This window comes from Mercenaria mercenaria, chromosome 6, assembly GCF_021730395.1.
Source record: "Mercenaria mercenaria strain notata chromosome 6, MADL_Memer_1, whole genome shotgun sequence".
Classification (NCBI taxonomy): Eukaryota; Metazoa; Mollusca; class Bivalvia; order Venerida; family Veneridae; genus Mercenaria; species Mercenaria mercenaria.
This window is the reverse complement of record NC_069366.1, coordinates 18755035-18767240: the sequence shown is the minus strand read 5'-3', so window position 1 is coordinate 18767240 and position 12206 is coordinate 18755035. Positions and strand designations below refer to the sequence as shown.

The window sequence follows — 12206 nt, the reverse complement described above, 5'->3', positions numbered from 1 at the left end:
AGAATAGCTCTAATGTTTAGTTGTGTTAACTTGCAAATGATTTGTCAACAGGAATCATGCTTATCATGGTAGTTATTTAAAATCAGACGATGATCCCTATAGCTTAGATAAAAGGCCATGGTGACTTGTTTTTTTTTTCACGGTGAATTGGTTTTTCCCTATAGTTTTTGGATTAGAAGGAAGATCAAAGTCTCACCTTCCCTTAGCTTAAGAATGGTTCCCAATCAATAATTGTTAACGAATTGGACCCACGCGTGACAAGCCGTAAGAATGTCTATGTAATGTACATGATTTTTCTATTCTCGTTTTTAAGCAATGATTCCTGTAGGTCCTGTAGGTTTTTACCCGGAAACATTTTCAGTGGTTTCAAGGCAAGTAAGAATTTGACTTTCGAGCTACTCCTACTTTTAGGTTTACTATAATCTGAGCAAAAAGTAATAAATAAATTATACAAGCTTTAGCTTGCATACATAGAAATTACTTATCATTATTGGCTGTAGCCAGTACACGTATATAATATAACCTATGCTTACTAAGGTTGCAGCAGGTGAAAATGTTATACCTGAACTTTTACATGATTCATTTGTTATTTTAATTTTAGGTAAAGTGTATGCTATACAATGTATGGTTGTCTTATATTATTGTGGGTGAAGCACAGTGTTTGAATATTTTCACAAAATACATTAGTATTGTTTTGACATGTCTCTGAAAATCATTGAAAAATATTTGTTTAGGTATTTACAATAGATTTAGAGAAAACATTGATACTTTCATGCAGAGAAGCTGTTAAAATCACAGCATTTAATGTGTACCGACATGCTTGTACATCTATATCTATAATAGAACTTAAAATTCTCCTGAAAAAGAAACACATGTTTTTATGGAAGACAGTCTTTAACAAGCTACAATTAGGTAAGTGTGATGACCACTGAATAACATAACATTGTGTTGATTACTACACAAACTCTACACAATCAGATTAAATAAATGATTGACAGAATATTAACAATGAAATGGTTTCAAGACGCTAAATGTAGGGAACATCTTTGGAAAGTCATAAAAAATAAATGTTGTTCGAGAAGGATAGTGAAACTGTATGTTGAACATCAGTACATGTTTCAGTTAACTGCTGAATTTTACAATTAATTTTTTGAATTAACAACAAGAACAAAATCCAACAGCAGTAACGCAATCTCCAAAAATAAACAACAACAAGCCTACAGCATTGTATTCATAAACTGTAGACGAAAGACATCAACGAAACAATACACGAAAGGATTAAACCAAAGGACAAAACAAGCACAAGGTCCCCTGAAACAGTCAGTAACACTGCTGGGAGTTTAAACAGGTTAATTGCGACAAACCCTCATCACTTATAATCCCCACCATGTTCCAGAGTTACACAACATTGTAGACAGTAGCTTAATCCACTAGGAGAATCCGTTTATACACAGAATAGTAACAAAAGAAACAAATGTTCATATAAAACAAAGAAACTATATAATTATATAAGCATACATGAACTAATTATTGCAGAAAGCAGAGTATAACCATTAATGACACAATGGAACATTTCAGAAAACAAATTTCAAAGCAGCCTGGTCTCAGTTTTATATAATGTTTAACACGGAGTTTTCCGCCTGTACCATTAGACTGAGAAAGAACTTATCATTATTTACATTCTTAGACCATATTTATTAATAACTGTTCATTATTTGAATCTTTAGATCATTTTTTGATACGTAATCATTGTTCAATATCTATTAAATAAACAGCAACATAAACAAAAATACAACACCAAATATCCAGACATAAACTAAAAGTAATTTATACTTTATTTTATTATTTTAATGACACTACAACATTGAAAATTGTTTACCATGCTGGTGTTTGATAACCCCCATTTGGATATTCGTCATGTTTATATTTCCACATCTTAGAATTTCTCGATAAAACAGTGTTTTCTTCAGACCAGAGTTTACGTGTAACTGACCTTGTCAAAGAATATTCGGACAAATATAGCTATATTTTCAATTTTTTCAATGTTATACAGAAGAATGTAAATAAAATCGCCATTTTGTTATTTTGTTAACATCTCTATACATTAAAACTATTGATGCAAGCGGAGTTTAAAGGTTTAAACCCATCATAAAATTATAATATTTTCTGGATCTTTCAGATCAATGAGTCAATTCGATGTATATATGCAAGATAATTTCGCTGACACTTGTGCTAGGGGCGTGAATGATGTTTCTCATTTTATCACCTCTCATGAACAGACTGAATGAAAACACTGACAAAGATCAAATAGGAATATTAACATTCCAGGAACGCAGTAACCCTTACAGCAGTGTATGTAAAGATATGTAAATGCTTTGCAATTATGCCGTATACAAAGAGACAACAACGACAAAAGAATCAAATAAAGAAATACTTGAGCCTTGAAACGATCAGTGGCAACACCACTAGGAAGCTTAAACTTTAACCACCAAGCCTAAATCTAAACCCCTACATTTTTCCAAGTCCAAATGGTTGGTTATGTTCTATGCTTCTAAAGAATCTGCTTGTAGATTGTTTTAGGTGTAAAGAGTTAAAGGCATTTTTGGGCTATTTTTTCTTTCAGTTTGAAAAATGGCTAAAAATAATGTATGGATGTTTACGTTTAGATATATCTGATGCTTATTGTCAGTCATTAATACTTTACGTGTTAAAGATATAACTGTATGTTTTTTCCACAATAAAATTGGAACGTAAACTTCTGATCAAAGGAACTATAAAGTCTGTGTAGGTGAAAAACAATACCAATGCCAATTTATTGTTGAATCTAAACTTTGACGTTAGTAAATGCGTTATGACGTATTTAAACTTTGAATAATGGTGATGTGAGGATGTTAACAGCATATATATGCAAGGTGTTTAAGTTAGCTCTGAGTACAGTCCGTAACTAGTGTCAGTGACAAACATTATATTTCAGTAACATTCTTCATTCATATGTGGAATAGTTTATTATTTCATAGGTTTTCCTGCTTATGTGTGTGCGTCTGTGTGCTTGTGCGTCTGTGTGTCTTGGGCGGTGCCCTACAGTGTTGTTATATTTTACTTGTCTGTTTATCTATGTAAGTTAGTTATGTTTGTATGTGCGCTGTCTTTTATACATGAGTGTCTGCGCTGCTGTGGCCTAAGCATTCCCTTTTGAATATTCATCCTTGTACCACTTTCCCCTTCACGCCCCCCCCCCACCCCTTCCACACCCCCACTCCACCTCTTCCTCCTGTTTTCTACCCCCTATCCTTTCCTCCCACTTTTTCTATATTTTGCATAAAATTAATATGTACTTGTTTGATTATTGAAGCAACCCGTCTATAATGTTTTTTTCCGTTACAGATTCTTTTTGTTGTGGGCCTACTTTGCAAATGCGTGGCTCTGAGGCTGTGTTTGTGGTGCTCTGTGTTTCCGAGAAATCTATCCTTACCTGTTATCTTTCATATCCATGTTGTATTGTAGCCTGTACAATGAATATTTATGATTTCATACGTATTTTTGTTTTTTGGGAACGTTTAGTCACTTTATTTACATATTTTCTAGCTCGACAGTGTCCTAAAATTAGTTTAGGATGAACCAGTATTGTCTGCAGATTTGTCAGGAACTACAGAAAGTTACAGTGATTACTTGCTTAATTAGTGGTCATGAACATATCGCTTACTAATACAAAGTTCAATTGTTATGCGTGCAGTTTAAACCAATACAGTTATTTTCTTGATTGTATGGAGTTTACCATTGTTCAATTTTCTTATAATGCAGTCAATGTTCTAACTACTTTCAGATTGTTCTTCAAGACTATGTGTATCGTAGGAATGGTTTAATGCATAAAAGTGTTACAGGTCTAGTTGGAAATGTCCACAAATGTAATTAATTAGCAACTTGAAGATTTGAAAACAACGTTTTATGGAAAAAATATAATGCAGGTTTTTGCTACACTGTCTTAAGATTTTGGGTTGGTGACAGCATCCAAAATTGTCCATACCTTTTCAATCTCAGCTTGCACCTTTAAAAGTAAACGGCATATTAAAACTACTTGGTCGAAGATAACTGTTGCTTTTTTGCCTTTTAATCATAAAATGAAATGATCTTTGCTTTGAATAGGATGCGTTCAATTACATCTCTTTGATATGTAGGTAGATAAATGCAGTGTATTCTATTGGGGGCGTTTCTATTTTTAAATTAGCTTGTATAAACTATAAAGTGTTCGATATCAAACAAATGGTACGGTGAGACCTGGGAATTATTTGCCATTTGTACCACTTTCAAAACCTTTATTACCTATTTGCTCCATGTTAAGCTAACACAAGAACACAATAAGCTATTGATACGAAGTTCAAGCTCCTGATCAAACTTATAATTTATGAATATAAGAAAATCTTTATTTCTTTATCTTATTCATGCATAATGACGAAAACACTTTTGAGAGTGTGGTTTTATTACAATATATCGCGTTCTTGTCTTTTCTAACTGTCTTTCTTTTCAGGTTACCAGCTTATATTTGAGAACTAACATAAATAGATAAAAAAAAGAATAAGAGCAGATTCCTCTATAACATGCTCCTTATTTATTTAACTAACACGTATATTTCATTTATTTATTATATAGTTATTTATTTCATATTAATCTCTATCTGGTTTTGTTCTGATTCATTAACCTAAAGTAATTCTAAATCTGCCGTTTCTTATAAATAATACATGTAGTATATAGATACAAAGTTTTGACTGGGAGAATTCACCAAACTGAATAATGATCAATTAACATGTACAGAACCCTTGAAATACCCCTAAACATACTGTAATATTTAATATCTTGTTTGTTTCTACATTCAAGTTTAGGTTATTCAAATAAGTTTCAGATTTGTTACAGCTTTGTTTTATTCTGAAAGAAGTCTTTAATGCCTTTTGAACATACATGAAACGAGTGTAAGATAATAATAATCATAACTCTAATGGTATATTAACACATAATATCAATTCTAACATGGCTAGATTTACTTTCCTGTTAAACAAAGAAGGAAATCAAGCTCTGTATATTCTGCGATAAACAACGGTTGACGCGCGGACCGGTAAGAGAGCATAATGACGTCAATTATGACGTCAAATTGCTGCATGACGTCCGATACATTATTCATCGCGTGAACGAAGTCCAGTATAATATTTATTAAAATATATCAATGAGCATGTCAGAATGAAAACAATCAAGGCCTTCTTGTGATTTATCGTCTAATTTATAGACGATAAACAACTCGAAGGCCTTGATTATTTGTTAATCATAATATGGGACACTGGAATGTAAATAAGTCAGTAATGTGTTTTAGTCACAACATACATTCTATAAGAAACATATCATGATGCCGTACGAATTATGTGATGTTTTGTCTCTAACTTTTTTTTTGGACCTCTTTAGAAAGAGGATAGAAATGTGGAACAGTTAGCATATATAAACATTTTTTATAACAGGTAATTGATCGAAATCATTAAATTGTCCTACGTTTTATCATGATTTTGCTCTTAACTCCTATTCCGGATGTACATTATGTACTTTAGTCCATAATAACTGAAATCTTTTACAAACATTACTATCTAATAGCAAACAAACTTCTTAAGCTAGTCTTAGCAACCTTAAAGATGATCACAATATATAAAGTAGTATGTCAAAAGTAAACAATTCAGTATTATAGATAAATAGGTAAACATAATGAAAACGTTTGAATCTGTCCGCTTTGATCGATTTTTTCTGGGCGATGTATAAATGAGCCATGCCATGAGAAAACCAACATAGTTGGTTTGCGACCAGCATGGATCCAGACCAGCCTGCGCATCCGCGCAGTCTGGTCAGGATCCATGCTGTTCGCTTTTAAAGCCTATTGGAATTGGAGAAACTGTTAGCGAACAGCATGGATCCTGTCCAGACTGCGCGGATGCGCAGGCTGGTCTGGATCCATGCTGGTCGCAAACCCACTATGTTGGTTTTCTCATGGCGCGGCTCAAATGTAAACAGTTAATGAAAGTTCGTTACTTTTTATAATATTTCTTTAAACATGTTTTTAATTTTCTTAAAATATAAAAATAATACGCATAAGGAGGATTCCGTCGGAGTTGAGCCAATTGTTTTAAAACACTTTTGCCAAAACGAGTTGATTACGAGAAATACAGTTTATAAGATATATAAATATATATAAATCTGGTATAATAATAATAATAAGATCCCTTGGAAGCATAGAACGCAACCAAGTAAAACACTAGCAGACTCCTTAGAGGTAGTGGAATGTGTTACACCTCTCACGCCCTCCCGAACCGGCTTAACTGGAATTCTATCATTCAGAAATATTGAATAGATTCCAAGATGTCGAAGGACCAGGCAATATACTGCATCCAAGCGAGGACACTATGTACTGCTAACAAACGACCCCTTAAATGCTCTTATGAAATATAAAGTAATGTTTTGGACACTTTTGTTCAAAGAAGGCCATAAATCTAATATAGAAGCTAACAAGACAAACCCAATACCGTTTAGCATAAAACTCCGAAGCATCATATATTAGAAAAACTAAAACTAAACACAGTTTGATGGCAATTTGAATGTTAAATGCATGAATATTATTGATAACAACTTCTACAGATGTTTACAAAACATGGAAAACAACCTATTTGTCAGATATTACTGTCTTTATCATTTTCCGAACAAGATTTGAATTGCCAATTTTCTTAAATAAACTTATTAATCATATCTTATACGTCCTTGAATTAGAAATAGACCGAGTGTAAGAGTCTTAGATCTATGATATATAATAGTGGTTCACATTCAGGTCATCGTATATCTTTTACAAGTTTAGGCGATTAACATAAACAGTATAAAATTGTTTGTTATGGAAGTTTAAACTATAAATATGCCTACAACGTGTGAAAAAATCCTGAAATGTTTAAAATGGGCATTTGTGATTCCGGCTGAAATAGGCGCTTAATGAGCTTTTTTAATTGATTTGAAAATAATGTTCTTGGACTACATTTATTCATGCTCGATATTTTCTTTGATAAGGCATTCTTGTATCTCAAGTACCTAAGTGCCGTTATATTTTATGGTCCCTAGAAATCATTGAATAGAGAAATCAATTAATCTATTCAACGTTTTCTATAATAAGCCGGTGCTAGGTTGCGTGAAATGTTTAGAGTGAGCCTTATGGTAACACTGCCTATGAATCCAGAGATCATGAGCTTGATCCCCTGCTACTTTAAATAAAAAAAAGGTTTTAAACATTGGGATAGGAGTCTAATGTATTTTAGATGTTTTAAACCTAGCACCCTTAAGAATCGGGGAAGCTTTTGGAATCAAAAGGTCTTCTGTTTCTCGCACTTTCCTCCCACAAATATTTCTAACAAATATTACTAACAAATATTTAATTACTAACAATCTTTTGGAAGGGCTTCAGTATGGGTTACCGGTGGTAGTTGTAAATAAGGATACCGGATATATACAAACAAACCAACTAACTTCCAAACGTTAAAGGTATTGAACATTCCTTATATTTATCTTTCATGAACAACCTCAAAACGAACTGGGTCTCCACTGAATTATTGCGTCTGGTTTCGTTTCCCTCTCGCAAATGATCTTGTATTAGGAAAAAAATGCTCTGACGTATGTCTATAACCGTTTAAACCAAACTAAGTGAACAATGGTAATGAACATGACTATGTAAAGTTTCACATGGACGAGACTTGACTTGACTCTCTTTCTACGTTCTTATGTTTATTTTTTGTGAAAAAAATACGATAATTCCAAAACGACAGCAGTCTTAAGTTTGTTCATTGATTATTATGCTTTTTTATACAATTTGAGTAAATGCATTCAGTGGAGTTCCCTTATCTCCTAAACTCTTTATCATCATTAGTATCATCATCATCATCATCATCATCATCATTATTATTATCATTATGTACTTTTCATATCAAACGATGAAAAATCATATTAAATTCATTTCTTAATGTTAATTCAAACATAGTATAACGGCAGTTTATAATTACTATGATAAAATATGATCCGGTATTGATTAAGTTAAACACGTTTTGAAAGGTTGTACAAAATCTTTACAGATCTGTTAAATCTAATAAAAGTTCCCATTCACTCAGTGACAGGTCTAATATCAAGGTTTAAATTCATTGAACATTCCATAAAGGGTTAGAAATTTAAAATGGATTTTGCAATAAATTGCTCATTCAAATTGACTACATAATGACAGGTGTTATGATACTTTGTATAAATTGCTACACCGAAGAAAAGAATCTAATGTATTTCAATAAATAGAACCAGAAACAAACTGAAACATGTAACAGGTCAACAGTATTTAAACGTACTGTATTCGACAAGCCTTTTCTACATATTTTCGGTATATCGATACTTGGTAACTATAATAAAAATGTCAAAGTATGTTTTACATGATAACTAATTTAAATATAAGAATTGTTTTCGTTTTTTTTTATGTTTTGCTTATCAAAGAAAAGGAGTGTATTTGGTATAATGGTCCGTTGAATTTCTATGAGAATTGGTATCAAATGACTGTTGTACGTTCATATTTCTATGTAAATAGGCATACAAATGAGTATATCAGTTTCTACTTTAAAAGTTGTTTGTGTACATTAATATCAGCAGCAGGATTCCAGAACAACAGTAATAAAACACGTTCCTACCGTATATGTACATTAAATATCCAGATTTATTACAGATCCCGCTCTTATTTCCTTGTTTTTGGTTTCCATATAATGTATAAACAATGCTCAGTACAACAGTGGCTTCTCTTTTCTTTAGCAAATCAAAAATCGTTTACCCCCATTCCATTAAACAAACGACAAGTTGGTTTAAGACTTTGTGTAAACAAACGGTATACCGATAAATCTCCGGTCAGGCGAGAAAGTGGTCGATCAGTCGTTTAAATATATTCTATATGAGACTGTTATAGATATGTTTAATAATTTTTAATTGCATAACCTTGTAATCACATAGTTCCGCAGAAAAAAATGTCACGAGAAGGTAAAAAGAAATACAGATAATAGCAGAAAACAAGAATATTTAGAAAGATATTGGAATATTCGATACATCATTCACTAGATATCCGAGGGTGGTAGAAGGCTCTTTTTATATTTTGAAATATGTTAACGAATGTCAGTTTTATGTTCAAAAATGTTCTTTCCAATTTCAAACATCTGGAAAATTTGGAACTTTGAAAACATTTTTTCATACTTTTTATATGGAAATGTTGCTTTAATGCTTATGGCGGCTGTGGCGGTTGTAAAAAGTTTCCCCGTACTTGGATATCATAATTGTTGTTATATTTTTTTTTTTTTTTTTTGTTTTGCTTTTTTTTTATCATGGAGTCCATTCAACACACGTGTAATAGAATTCCGCTTAAGCCGGTGCTAGGGGACGTGGGAGGTGTTGCACATTTCATTTTCTCTCATGAACAGACTAAATTAAACCAAGTCTGCTATTATTCGTCTTGGTTTCCTTCTTTGCTTCTTAAGGATCTTTTGACAGATTTTATTATTAAGATGTCCTGAAAGATTTAAACAATTTATCAACAAATTAAGCCGGAATTTTAATGAAATTAAATGACTAATTTAAAAATGTACTATGAAAAATATCCCAGTAAAATAGTTTGGGTGATAAATTTAAAACTTCAAGATATATGAAATTTAAAATAACTGTCCTCGTAGTTCTAAGGAATGATATAAAATATCAGCGCTGTTATTTAACATTAAAAGAGGAATCATGAAGAAAAACGTGTTTCGGAAAAGATGATCCAACAGAAGGTACATGTAATATAAGAAGTATAACAACTGGGAACATTAACTTTTTCCTTGGTTAACTTATGGCCGTATTTCATATCCTGGTCATGTAAAGTACCACTTACACAGAAATAAAGAAAATATAAAATGAAACAGTTACAATTCCGACGAACGACAACAATTTGAGCCTCGCCACGAGAAAGCCAACGTAGTGGGTTTGCGACCAGCATGGACCCAGACCAGCCTGCGCATCTGTTCGCTTTCAAAGCCTATTGCAATTGAAGAAACTGATAGCGAACAGCATGCATCCTGACCAGACTGCGCGGATGCGCAGGCTGGTCTGGATTCATGCTGGTCGCAAAGCCACTATGTTGGTTTTCTCATGGCGCGGTTCATTTCTAAGAAGATCAGCTTAAGTATTAAAACAACTAAGTAAAAACTGCTCTTTTTGATTGAGTTCGTGCATTAGAGACAATGAAATATAAAACGTCCCTCGTGACGGTTTGTAGAATTCTATTGTACAGATGGATGGATCGACTCCATGATCACACAGGAACAGCAAATATAACAACACTGAGCCTATATCTGTGGAGACTTCGTACGATCGCTATACGTTCATAAAGATGAGCACTTTCAGAAAGTTAATTTAATGTTAAGGAAGATCCTGTTAAAGAATAGAAATCAAAGAATCGGTTTTACTGAGACTAGTGATGAGAAGTACTGAAACATGCAATACCCATCATGTCACCCTCTCCTAGTACAGGATGAATGGGAATACTGTGATGCAGATACATTTGACGGACTTCATGGTCCGCAACGACCAGAAAATATAACAGCACTGAAGGCATTTAAAAGTTTATACTTGCATAAAAAATACATAAGACAGAATAAGATAATCATTAGAGTTTGACGATTTGTATTCATTTGCTCATTAAATACAAGCTTTGAAATAAGTTTAAATATTCTATATCTATATTGAAGTCTTAAAACAAGGACTTCTTATCAGGCATGTTGCTAGTCTGCATTGAAGACAGCAGTTCATACGCGTTATCGATTGACCGAGGAATAATTTAGATTGAAGTTCAGAGAATGCAAGCCAAATTGTAGTGAAACTGTTTGTTTTTTTAAATTTATGACTAATCCTGACGGGTAATTCAGTCAATAGACAGAAACGGCTGAGGCCGATGATACGTATGAAATGCTGAAAGAAGAAAATGATGACGAAAGAATGATTCGAATTTCAGTATGAAGTAATTGTAAGATTCAGAACGTAACCAAAAGACTTCAGGAGGAAAGTTAAGACACCTGCTTTCTGGCAATAGTCTGGGAACACATATAAACTAGAAGCAATGTTGTTGGAATACGAACAATTTATCACTGACTTAGGATAGAAACTGCTAATAATGCCAGAAAGCCAGAATTGATTTGGCAGGAATATCACAAAGTAATAATGAAAAAATATCTTCCATACCACGAATATCCAGACAGACCAGAATGTAACTGGAGACGTTTTAGGGTTAGACTCGACTCATCAAACTTCGATTCTAAAGGGCGGGATCAATACAATAACATGTTATCTAGCATGTACAATGAGAGGATGGTTGTGGCATCCGTGGCGGAGACGTTAAGATCGTTAAATCACTTGCCCCTCATCGATGTAGGTTCGAGGCTCACTCGGGGCGTTGAATTCATCATGTGAGGAAGCCATCTAGGTAGTGGAGTCGGTGATTCTACTCAGGTGCCCACTCATGATGGTAATAATGCACTGAGTGGCACCTGGGGCCCTCCTCTACCATAAAAACTGTTAAGTCGCCATATGACCTATAATTATGTCGGTGCGACATTAAACCCAACAAAATAATAAATAAATGAGAGGATGGCGGACCAACTTGCTATTGCATTCAAGGCTCCTGCAGTATAAACGATACAAATTGTGATTACAGAAGCAATGGAGATTTCGGCTCAAGCAAAAAAAGGGACAGAGGCTTAGAGACATGCAATGACAGGAGATGTAATCAAGATTAGAACAACATCGAAGAAAATGTGGACATAGGGACCACAAGGATTATGTTAGTGGCGGCACAGGTTAGGTAGAAGATTTTGCTACGACGAAAATAGAAGTGACTGGTTCCGTTGACGTTGTAAAATCAGAGTTAACAAATAATCGAAGAAATATTATGGTTATATTTACAGAGAAAGAGATAGAAAAGGTAACGTCAAAGAGACATGCATGAGCCTGAGAGCCACCTGGATAAATTACTATTGATTAAGTCAAACAGACAGCCAGATGCAAGTATTTGCAGTACGTTCAGATATATACTGCATGTGTATATGAATATTTAATATGTAATATTAAAATGTAAAGTCACGCACACGCGAAATAGT

At 33.4% G+C, this 12206-nt stretch overlaps 1 protein-coding gene across 6 annotated transcripts in view; it reads right to left on the bottom strand.

Annotated features, from left to right (window-relative positions):
* The window catches only part of LOC123549501 (uncharacterized), a 29160-nt gene extending 20205 nt beyond the window's left edge, over positions 1-8955 (bottom strand). For 2 of the 6 annotated variants that reach the window (XM_045337631.2, XM_053545283.1), the window contains exon 1: positions 8727-8955. The gene's annotated coding sequence lies outside the window, so the exon portion shown is untranslated. The remainder of the gene's footprint in view (positions 1-8726) is intronic. The other 4 variants (XM_045337637.2, XM_045337639.2, XM_045337634.2 and 1 more) reach the window with 3 other exon arrangements.
* Between the last annotated feature and the right edge of the window lie 3251 nt (positions 8956-12206).